The sequence below is a fragment of the Bos javanicus genome, chromosome 3, assembly GCF_032452875.1.
Source record: "Bos javanicus breed banteng chromosome 3, ARS-OSU_banteng_1.0, whole genome shotgun sequence".
NCBI classification, from domain to species: Eukaryota; Metazoa; Chordata; class Mammalia; order Artiodactyla; family Bovidae; genus Bos; species Bos javanicus.
Window position 1 is genome coordinate 44,495,864 of NC_083870.1, and position 11,556 is coordinate 44,507,419.

An 11,556-nucleotide genomic window follows, 5' to 3' on the forward strand; every position below is an offset into this window, starting at 1 on the left:
CCATCTCTTACAATGAGTAATTATCAAAACAGATGGAGTAAAAGGAAAGCTGCTGCTGCTGCTAAGTCGCTTCAGTCGTGTCCGACTCTGTGTGACCCCATAGACGGCAGCCCACCAGGCTCTCCCGTCCCTGGGATTCTCCAGGCAAGAACACTGGAGTGGGTTGCCATTTCCTTCTCCAATGCATCAAAGTGAAAGGTGAAAGTGAAGGCGCTCAGTGTGTCTGACTCTTAGCGACCCCATGGACTGCAGCCTACCAAGCTCCTCCGTCCATGGGATTTTCCAGGCAAGAGCACTGGAGTGGGGTGCCATAAATAGCAAAATGTGAACTTTTAAAAGGATATTAATACCTATATACATATTTGCTTAGTCTATATCTTTATCATATAGATAAATGCAGGACACTGTATAGAGGATGGCACTATTCCCTACAGACAGACATTAAGAAATGTAAGACTTCCCGGGACTTTCCTCATGGTCCAGTTGCTAAGAATCTGCCTTTCAACTCAGAGTATACAGCTCTGATTCCTCGTCTGGCAACTAAGATTGGACATGTCTCAGGGCAGCTAAGTTCACATTTCCATGTCTAGTGAGTCCGTGGGCTGCAATGAAGACCCAGAACAGCCAAAACAAAAAGACTTCCTGATCTTGTATTTGAGAAAGTACTATGATTTTAAAAAATATAATATGATGAATCATTTGCTAATGTATAAAATAGCAGAATCTCTTCAACAAGGAAAGAAAGAAGTCTTGTTAAATAAAATTGTCTAAAGAGTGCTACATAGCTCCTTCTGTACACTGCTGAAAGCAGTAAGAATCTCAATGGTAGTAACTCTCTGAGGTCCCCCCACCACGTGTATATCTATGACATCAAATTTACTTTCTTGGGGAAAAATAGGCATTTTCCTTAATAGGTACCTTGACATAGGAAAATGAATTTCAACCAACTTGTTAGCAATTGGTAACACTGTGGTAAGAAGAAATCTGAAGTCAAGTTTGGGTTCAACATGGAAGAACTGATTCTTTTTTAAAATAATTAATCAATTAATTTTAATCGAAGCATAGTTACAGTATTGTGATGGCCTCTGCCATACATCAACATGAATAGGCCATGGGCATGCATATGGCCCTTCCCTCCTGAACCCCTCTCCCACATCCCTCCCCACACTATCCTTCCAGGTTGTCACAGAGCACCGACTTTGTGGTTCCCTGTGTCATACATAAAGCTCCCAATATTTTACATATGGTAATGTGTATGTTTTAATGATATTTTTTACAATCATCCCATCCTCTCCTTCTCCCACTGTGTCCAAAAGTCTGAAAAAACAAGATTCTTGATTACCAGTATCTGCACTGGCTCAGCAGGTGACGTGAAGGTTGATGTACTGTGCACAAGCCAGCCGTGGACTGGATCGTAAAAGATGAAGGGATTCATATACAAATGTCTGATTTCTCCTTAAGGAATTAATGAAAATCCTCAGTTAAAGGAATTATTTTCATTCTGAATTTCTTTTCTTTTAGGTTCTCTTTATCTGTGTGTGTGTAGCCCCTGTCACCATTTTTCTAGTAGGTTTGCACTGGAATAAAATGTTCTGGAATAAGACACTACTTATTGGAGACAATTTTTGGTCTTGGCTTCTGTATTTGCCATTTCTTGCAATAGATTTTGTTTCCATATTTTTGTCTTCCTAGTATCTGGTCTCCTTTCCTGAGCTGTGTGAATTTCCTGCTTCCTATGTGTGTGAATCCTTAGGCTATGTGTACAATTTTTGGTCTTTATGGAAGATGGAGCCTGATTCCCATCTTTTAGAAAGCTAACTGACTAGATGAACATTATCCCAGATTCTTGAAGCAGAGTATGTATAGTTTACCTGTGTGTATGTGTCCCCAGTCACTCAATCGTATCTAGCCCTTTGCAACCCCATGGACTCTAATCCACCAGGCTCCTCTGTCCATGGAATTTTTCAGGCAAGAATATTGGAGCAGTTTGCCCTTTCCTACTCCCACGGTATCTTCCTGAATCAGGGATTGAACCCATGTCTCTTGCATCTCCTGCATTGGCAAGTGAAAGTGAAAGTCATTCAATCGTGTCTGACTCTTTGCAACCTCATAGGTATAGTCTGTGGAATTCTCCAGGCCAGAACACTGGAATGGGTAGCCTTTCCCTTCTCCAGGGGATCTTCCCAACCCAGGAATCAAATCAGGGTCTCCTGCATTGCAGTGGATTCTTTGCCACCTGAGCTATGCAGGAAGCTCCACTCCCTCCCCCGCTTCACCCGGCTCCCACCCACCCCGGGGGATCTGCTTCAGAATTTTCCTGTCATCCTTGCACAGGGGCCATGCTAATCTTCTCTGTATGGTTCCAATTTTAGTATATGTGCTGTTGAAGGAAGATTCTCCACTGTGTCACTTGGGAAGCCCCATAGTTGACTGAAGATCAACCAATCAAATACTGTAGCCATTCAGACAGCAGCTATTGATAGCAGCAGATGCAAAGACTGCAATAGAAGCAGATACGGAGATTGTGATGGTGGCAGCAGTAGTAGTATGTTTCCAAGAGCAGCTATGGCGGTAGTTCCAGTGGCAGCATCCAGTGTCCAGGGCTGGTCCTCCAGGCGGTGGCAGCTGCAGTGTGCACTGTAGCACCTAGCAACCAGTGTCTTTACTAGACCAGCTCTGTGACAGGATTCAGGCTGGGCTTCTTGCTACTGCCTGACTTCCTGTGCTTCTGCACAAGTCTGTTTTTCCACACTTACCAAAATTCTGTGGAAAGTCCAGTATACTTTCAATAAGTACTTTTTCTGCTTAAATGAATCAGAATGGATTTCTCTTGGTTGCAGCTAAGATCATTGACTAACAGACTTGTGAAGTCTTTATTAGTGAAAAAACTTCTCACTTTGCTCTGTAGATGATAGCTAGCTTTGCTACTTGTTGTAGTTGTTTAGTTGCTAAGACATGTCTGACTCTTTTGCGACCCCATGGACTGTAGCCTGCCAGACTCCTCTGTCCGTAGGATTTCCCAGGCAGAATACTGCAGTGGGTTGCCATTTCCTTCTGCAGGGGATCTTCTTTACCCAGGGATCCAATTCTTTACCACTGAGCCACCTGGGAAACCCAGCTTTGCTACTTGTTAAATCTCAAAAACTGTGGTGTTGGAGAAGACTCTTGAGAGTCCCTTGGACTGCAAGGAGATCCAACCAGTCCATTCTGAAGATCAGCCCTGGGATTTCTTTGGAGGGAATGATGCTGAAGCTGAAACTCCAGTACTTTGGCCACCTCATGCGAAGAGTTGACTCATTGAAAAAGACTCTGATGCTGGGAGGGATTGGGGGCAGGAGGAGAAGGGGACGACAGAGGATGAGATGGCTGGATGGCATCACTGACTCGATGGACGTGAGTCTGGGTGAACTCCGGGAGCTGGTGATGGACAGGGAGACCTGGCGTGCTGCAATTCACGGGGTTGCAAAGAGTCGGACATGACTGAGCGACTGAACTGAACTGAACTGAAACCTCAAAAAAGGGTTTTCTGTCTCCCTATTGAAATGTGCTCCTTTATATAAGCTCTTTATATAGGTTATATGCTGTGGTATCTGCTACACTAAGTAGTGAGGCTGATAAGTTTTCTACCTTTTTGACAAAAAGAGTAACTTTAAAAGTCAGAGCTAAAAGTAGAAAATTCATCTTCAGAAACACAGATACCATAACTATTTTGTCATAATTTCTAATGATGAAGATGATATATTCCAAATTCAACCAATTCTCACATCTCTACTTCAACACTGTCAGCATCATTTCTCCATAGATGACTCAACAACTGAATAACTGATCCCTGGTTTGTCTCCTGCCAATCCTAGCCATCTCCCACAAGTCTGGGTTACCTTCCAAATAAAATTATTAATGACATCTCAGCATGATTTAGGCAATGGCACCCCACTCCAGTACTCTTGCCTGGAAAATCCCATGGACAGAGGAGCCTGGTGGGCTGCAGTCCATGGGGTTGCTAAGAGTCAGACACGACTGAGCAACTTCACTTTCACTTTTTACTTTCATGCCCTGGAGAAGGAAATGGCAACCCACTCCGGTGTTCTTGCCTGGAGAATCCCAGGGATGGGGGAGCCTGGTGGGCTGCCATCTATGGGGTCGCACAGAGTTGGACACAACTGAAGTGACTTAGCAGTAGCAGCATGATTTAGGGGAAAAGTCTAGAATCATCTCCATGGTTTACAAAAAGCTACATCTCTGACTTCATTTCCTATCACCTTTCATTGTGCTGCACTGGCCTTTTTGCTGCTCCTTTACCAAGTCAGCAATGCTCCTGTCTCAGGGCCTTTGCACTTGCTCTTTTTCTCTGCCTAGAAGATTCCTTTCCCAGATGCTCACAAAACTCATCCACTCACTTAGTTCTGATCTCTCTTACGACACCATCTCCACAGAAAGGACTTAACTCATCCTTCTTTCTAAATGACCACACTTGTTAGTCTTTGATCCCTAATCTACTTTATTTTCTCCTCATAATTCTTATCACCATCTGACATTATACAAGCCTTTGTTTGCTTATTTATTTTATTCCCCACCCCCATGAAAATGTGAGCTTCTTGGAAGAGGCAGAGACTCTCATATATATACGTATTTCATGGCTATATTACAAGTGCCTGGTCAAGTGTCTGACACATGGTATTAAATAAAGGGCTGAAGGACAGTTTAGAGTTGAGTACTGGTTGAGTGTATAAAACTGCTGCATAGAATCTCAGATTTTCTTTATTACTATTGCACGAGTTGTTTTATTGGAGCTGGACTCAAAAATAAAATCCTTGCGAGAAGCATGAACCTAGCACCTGACAAATTCTAAAAGTCTCTATATGAGTGACTGAATAACGACATAAATTAATCGGTGACAAAACCACTCAATAAATATTTAAATAATGATCAAATGATTAAATAAGTGAATGATCAAATATTAATTAAACAGTCAACTTGGAATCCTTAAAAACACTAGGAAATGGCTTAGCATTCCTCAACTCTATATTTTTTTTCCAGAGGTTTATATTTTGTTTTTGTACCAGCGGCTTAATAAATTTTTGTGAGCTTTTATGTTAAATCAGAGCAGCATGGACAATATAAATTATTTGTTTAGTTATAGTTCTTATTTGGTTGGTATTTGTGGCTTTTACTGAAATTCAACTAAGCAATTCATTTGCCATCATTTATCATGAGTGTCTGGGTAAATATTATTTACTCTGTTCCAAGAATATGATGTTATCTGATGCTTGCTTCAAGTCAATCAAATTCAGAGCACAGTGCAAGGAAATGTGGAGACTCTCTAAAGAAAATGGCATATTTCCTGCCTTCAAAGAATCTGTCAGTTCTAACATTAGTACAAATTGGGTCTCTTTCTGGGTATGACACTTGGTCTATTTCCAGCTGAGTCAGTCTCTATCTTAGCTTTCCCAGCTGCAAAAGACAGCTAATAATATCACTGTCATGAAAAACAGTGGAGAATAGTGAGGTAATGTTTAGAGTTTGAACTTATTAGTAAGGTACAAGTTAGGTCGATATAGTCTAGAATGTTTTAGTTGCATGAAAAAACTAACAAAGAAATTAGAGACTCTTCTAGTATCTATTAGAGCTAGATGATCTATTAAAGCTGTAATTCTAACAATTCTCACAAAATAACTAATGTAGTGTTTTGCAAACTTAAAACATTGAAATCATTTTGCAATGAAATCTTAAGCTGAGGCATAAGTGCTTAAAGTTGTTAACAATAAAACTATATACATGTATATTGCTTAGTTAGAATTTGACATCTCTGGGACTTACCTCCTGATAAGCTGTTATAGGATACAACAGCCTTGCAGTTTTATGGTCAGCGGCACCAATTCAGATACAGTCTTCCCATTGGCACCATTAGACAGAGATACCCATTTCCAGGACAGTAATACAAGCTATCCCAGTGTAATCAAAAGTGAAGTCTAGTTGCTCACCTCCCAAAAGTCATTAAAGAGGCCCGGTTGGTGGAAAGGAAAGTATGCTTTATTTTGGATGCTCACAACCAGAGGGTAGGGTGGCAATGGACTCCTGTCCAAAGGTCGACTTCTCCCCAGTGACAATCAGTGGGCTAGAGCTTTGATAGGTGGAGGGAGGGGGTTATATGTAGACAGCACAGTCAGCTCTTGACAGTCATCTTAAAATTGGTCTGATCAGCATCATCTGGATGGTTTTGAGTACAGTTAATCTTCAGTTCTAAGGACCACTTGTTCCCATTTCCTTGAAAACAGTTCTTAGAATTGGAACTGTGACAGTTTATATCATCATGTAGTTTGGTCATCATGTAGCTAACCTGTTGGGGTTCAGTGCCTATACGATAGCTCACAGGATATGGCTCAGAATATTCTCTATTACCCTTGAACGTGAATGTGAACGTGAAGTCGCTCAGTCGTGTCCAACTCTTTGCGACCCCATGGACTGTAGCCTACCAGGCTCCTCTGTCCATGGGATTTTCCAGGCAATAGTACTGGAGTGGATTGCCATTTCCTTCTCTAAGGGATCTTCCCAACCCAGGGATCGAACCCAGATCTCCCACATCGTAGACAGATGCTTCACCATCTGAGGCACCAGGGAAGTCCTATCACCCTTGAGGAGGAACTAAATGTCCTTGACTATGCTTAATGACTAAACTATTATTATTTGGTCTCCTTTGACTCTTTTCCTTTGTTTCTCCATGTTCTCACTTCTATGATTAGATTAGACTTACTGTTTGGCTAAAGTTTTTCCACAGACAAAAGAGAAGCTGAGGACATGGGGAGGTGGGCAGGACCAAAGGGTCCGGCTCCATTTCACCAGCCCAGAGAGATAAGAGGAAGAAATTTAGCTGCCTTAGATAGAAGAGTTAGACTCTATCTTAGCAATTTCCTGTTGATATTTTGAGCTATAACCAGCCTTCTTATCTCTTTAACTGTGCTGCCTTCTGAAAAATTAAGAACCTAACTATTGCCCCAGATGTGATTATCTATTCTCCCAGTCTGTGTGTGCAGGAAGGTCACCTGCACACACACACACAAACACACACACACACACATACACACACACAATCTGATCCCATTCAAGTTGGTGGTCACAACCCAAAGCAGACAGGCCTCTATCTGTTCTACCAAGACAGTGTTGGCAGAGAACTTGTAGATCTTGTTCACCATTGTATTGATATCCCAAACGCTGCCTGTATTCATGTATGTTGCATCTATTTACTTACCACTTAGTTAAATATACACGTGCTTTCTCTGCATCTGACATTGTTCTTAATACAGAGAAACAATGTTAAGAGAATTTGTTCCTGCCTTTCTGGATATTACCATCCCATGTATGGTTGGTTTAATAGTAACACTTTTTCAGTTCATGAACAGTTTCTTGCTGGCAAATAAAGAAGCAGTCATGATTGAACAACAAACAAACAAGGTTTTTAGAGCAGATTTAGGTTCACAGCAAAATTGAACAGAAAATATGTGGGAACAGAGAGTTCCCATATACTCCTTGCTCCTCCACCCCCACAGCTTTCCCCACTACCAACATCTGGCGCTAGAGCCTATGCTCTAAATTACTACCCTACACATAAATTACTACTCTAAATCCACAGTCTACATTAGGGTTCACACTTAATGTTGTACATTCTATGCTGCTGCTAAGTCACTTCAGTCGTGTCCGACTTTGTGTGACCCCATAGACGGCAGCCCACCAGGCGCCCCCAGGGATTCTTCAGGCAAGGATGCTGGAGTGGGTTACCATTTCCTTCTCCAATGCATGAAAGAGAAAAGTAAAAGGGAAATCGCTCAGTCGTGTCCGACTCTTAGCGACCCCATGGACTGCAGCCTACCAGGCTCCTCCATCCATGGGATTCGCCAGGCAAGAGTCCTGGGGTGGGGTGCCATCGCCTTCTCTGTACATTCTATGGGTGTGGACAGATGGCTGTTGACACGTGTCTGCCATTTTAGCATCATACAGCCTAATTTCACTGCCCTCAAAATCTGGCTAGACTTTTAAAATTCTATTTTAGGATATACAGAATTTAGATTGAATAACATCTCCTTTCAGCTTTTCTGATCAAAAGTTCTGGCTTGGATGATATTTGATTTTCTGAGGAAGCAGCCCATTCTGGCTGAAGCATGCTTTCAGATCAGGTGACCTCACAAGTATAAAAGATCTGGCTTCTCAATCTCTCATAGCAAAGTAGTTTCTAGAGAAATTTCCCCAATGAAGCAGTACATGGAATGAAAAAAAAAAAAAAAAAGCTCTGCCTTTATCATTGCTAGGCATGAACATCACTTTGCTAGTCTTCTGTTTAACCTTTTATTCCCTTTTGGAAAAGGAGCCTCAGTTGGCTGATTTTATTTTCAGAAACCCACACAATCTAGAGGGGTTTCTTTATAAATTAGGGATTGGCTGGCATGAGCCCCTCTCCAGTCATGACCCAACCATTAGGCCAAACAGGGTTGCCACTAAGACTTGACTTTGCACTTGGCTGCTCACAGGTGGGCTCTAGACCAGGGGACCCCACCCACTGGAATCTAATGCCTGATGATCTGAGGTGGAGCTGATGTAATAATATTAGAAATAAAGTGCACAACAAACATAATGTGCTTGAATATCCTGAAACCATCCCCCACTCCAGTCTGTGGAAAAACTGTCTTCCACAAAATCAGTCCCTGGTACCAAAAAGCCTGGGGACCACTGCCCTCGACCTAGAACCTAGAGAGTCTCAGAAGTCAGAAAACAGTATGAGTTGAGAACAGTTCTACCTGACCCAGTGGTTCCTGCAGCACTGAACACAACTTGAAGTTCAGATTTTTGATTCCTTCCTTTTCAGAGAAGGAAACACAGAATTACAGGGTGAAGTCACCTACTTGCTTCAGGTTAAATAGCCAAGTGGAGGCAAAGCTTATGCTGCAACAGCAGGATCTGGCATCATTCCACTGCTTTGTATTAGTGATGTATTTTCCAGTGTACTTACTGTCATCAGTCTAAACCGACTAATCAGAAACCAAGATGTAATACACTTGCATGAAGATAATATTCCTGACTTAGTAAAACACTTTGTAGCAAGATGAATCAAAATTTTCCCATTGAGGAAACAGTTCTCTAAAAGCAGAAATATGATGTCTGCGTATCTGAGGATATTTCCTTATCCTAGAAATTCTTGGGCTACCCTGGTGGCTCAGTGGTAATGAATCTGCCTAACAATGCAGGAGACATAGGTTCGACTCCTGGGTCAGGAAGATCCCCTGGAAAAAGGAAATGGCAACCCACTTCAGCATTCTTGCCTGGAAAATCCCATGGACCTACGACAGTCCATGGGGTTTCAAAGAGTCATGAAGAGACATGACTGAGAGACGAAACAACAGCAACAACAACAAAAGGATCGCTCAAGATAATTTTTGATGACACTACTCCTTCCTGAATCCCACATATAGGGCATGAGTAGCCATTTGCAGGGCCTTGGATTTCTTCAAACTCTATTATTTTCTTCATCCTTTAAACTCAAATATAAATCTGACCAACACAACTCTGCAACTACTGAAAACAGAAAGGAAGACTGTTTTAAGTAGGTGAAATCCCTAGAAGTCTCAAGCAAGTCAAATACAATTATTTGAGAACTACATGGCATTTTTAGTGAGAAGACACAGTAAAACATCTAGTTTTTTTTTTTTTTCCCTTCAAAAACTGATCACATTTAACTCCTCTGAGAATAATGCAAGAGTTAACCACTACTGCCATCTAATTATAGAAGTCTAGATTTCTTTTTGAAATATACAGAAGCTGACAGATTCGTTGAGCCAAGGCTACCACATCCCACAGGGTTTCGCTTGAGTACTCGTAACAGATGGCTGTCTAGACTGTTTTGAATACCCTAGGGATGAAATTCCAGTTTTAATTATGAAAATCATTTATATAATACATTAACATGCTTAAACATGGTTTTCCTACTTTACACAGCAATGGTGAGGATAAAATGAGATAATACATACAAAATGTTAAACACAGAGGCTGGAATACTATAGAGTTTAATACAATTTACTTTCTTTTCCGTTTCTATCACCAAAAGTAAACAGAAAATAAATTCAAAAGACATTAAGGTAACTGCATGTGCATTTTTGCTAATATAATAAGAAAGAGTGTGAAAGGAGAAGAAGGGTGAGAAAAAAGGGAGGGAGGAAAGAAGGAAAAAAATAAGGAGGGAGAGGGTAGGAGATAGCAAGCAGTCAAACAGGCCTATATTTTTCTAGTAATTCCCTGCCATTTTTAGCTTGGATATACATACAATTTATTTTCATCTCCTTCTCTGTCACCAAATGTAAACAAAAAATAAATTGCATATACCTGAAACAAATACAACATTGTAAATCAACTATACTTCAATACTTTTTTTTTAAATTTCAAAGACTGTAAGCTAACAATGTGAATTTTTTTCTAATGCACTATATAAGCCCTTAAAGCAGACGCTATCATAATTCTGTACTCTTCCTGCCTAGTTCTGTGCATTGCTGAAGAGTAGGAACTAAGGAAGGAAGGAAAATAAACATGAAGGGCGAAGGTAGGAGACAACAAGCATCAAACAGGATTTCTCAGTGATTAGCTGCCACTTTCAGGAGGGAGAGACATACATCTCCTAAGCTTGGCTTACAAGAAGGATCTTGTTTGGCCCTGGCAGCCTCTGTAACCTCTATAAATGCAGTCCATATTCAGCTTCTTCTGCTGTTAAGTCGCTTCAGTTGTGTCTGACTCTGTGTGACCCCATAGAAGGCAGCCCACCAGGCTCCCCCATCCCTGGGATTCTCCAGGCAAGAACGCTGGAGTGGGTTGCCATTTCCTTCTCCATATTCAGTTTCAGTGATGTCCAATTAGGAGAACTTCTGTGAATGCACTCTCCAGTCAGAGCCCCCAGCATTTGCATACTTTACACTTCTAACTAGAACATGCCCCCTCTTGATTTCTGTCCCTTTAACAGCCTAGCTAACTTCTCTCCATTTAAGCCTTGCTTAATGCATTTCATATAACCACAGTAAGTAGATTTTTCCCACTCTTTTCCTTTCTATTTCCTTGCATTTCATTAAGATGTTTTGTGGTTTTTTTTCTCTTTCAAATACTTATACATGATAGCATATTTGCTTTCTTAAAATGTACCCCAAATATTTTTTGTTTCCCATCCTATCCATTTTATGTATACCAAGTCCACATAGAAATTTCTTTATCCATAATATGTGCAATCTTCTTCCCCCTAAATGTTACTGGTTCCCACCTATTCTTTCCTGCTATGTATTCAAGAACCAGTGTTACACCTTAAGTAAATAGCTCTCTTTGACTCTGGGACTCTGGAATATTCTGTAGGAGAGCTTTTTTTTTTCTTTTTAACTTCAGTCCTACTTTAATGAAATGAAACTTTTTTATTTTATATAATTGTAGATTTATATGCAATTGTGAGAAACAGTAGAGAGATGTCTAGTACCATTTTCTTAGTTTCTTCCAAATGTAACATCTTTGAAAACTCCAGTACAACATTACAACCACGAT

The 11,556-nt window shown here is 40.9% G+C and overlaps 1 non-coding gene across 1 annotated transcript; it reads right to left on the reverse strand.

Annotated features, from left to right (window-relative positions):
• Positions 1–2,289: 2,289 nt before the first annotated feature.
• LOC133245418 (U6 spliceosomal RNA) lies at positions 2,290–2,392 on the reverse strand. Its single transcript, XR_009735682.1, has one exon. It is a non-coding gene; the product is annotated as a U6 spliceosomal RNA (small nuclear RNA).
• Between the last annotated feature and the right edge of the window lie 9,164 nt (positions 2,393–11,556).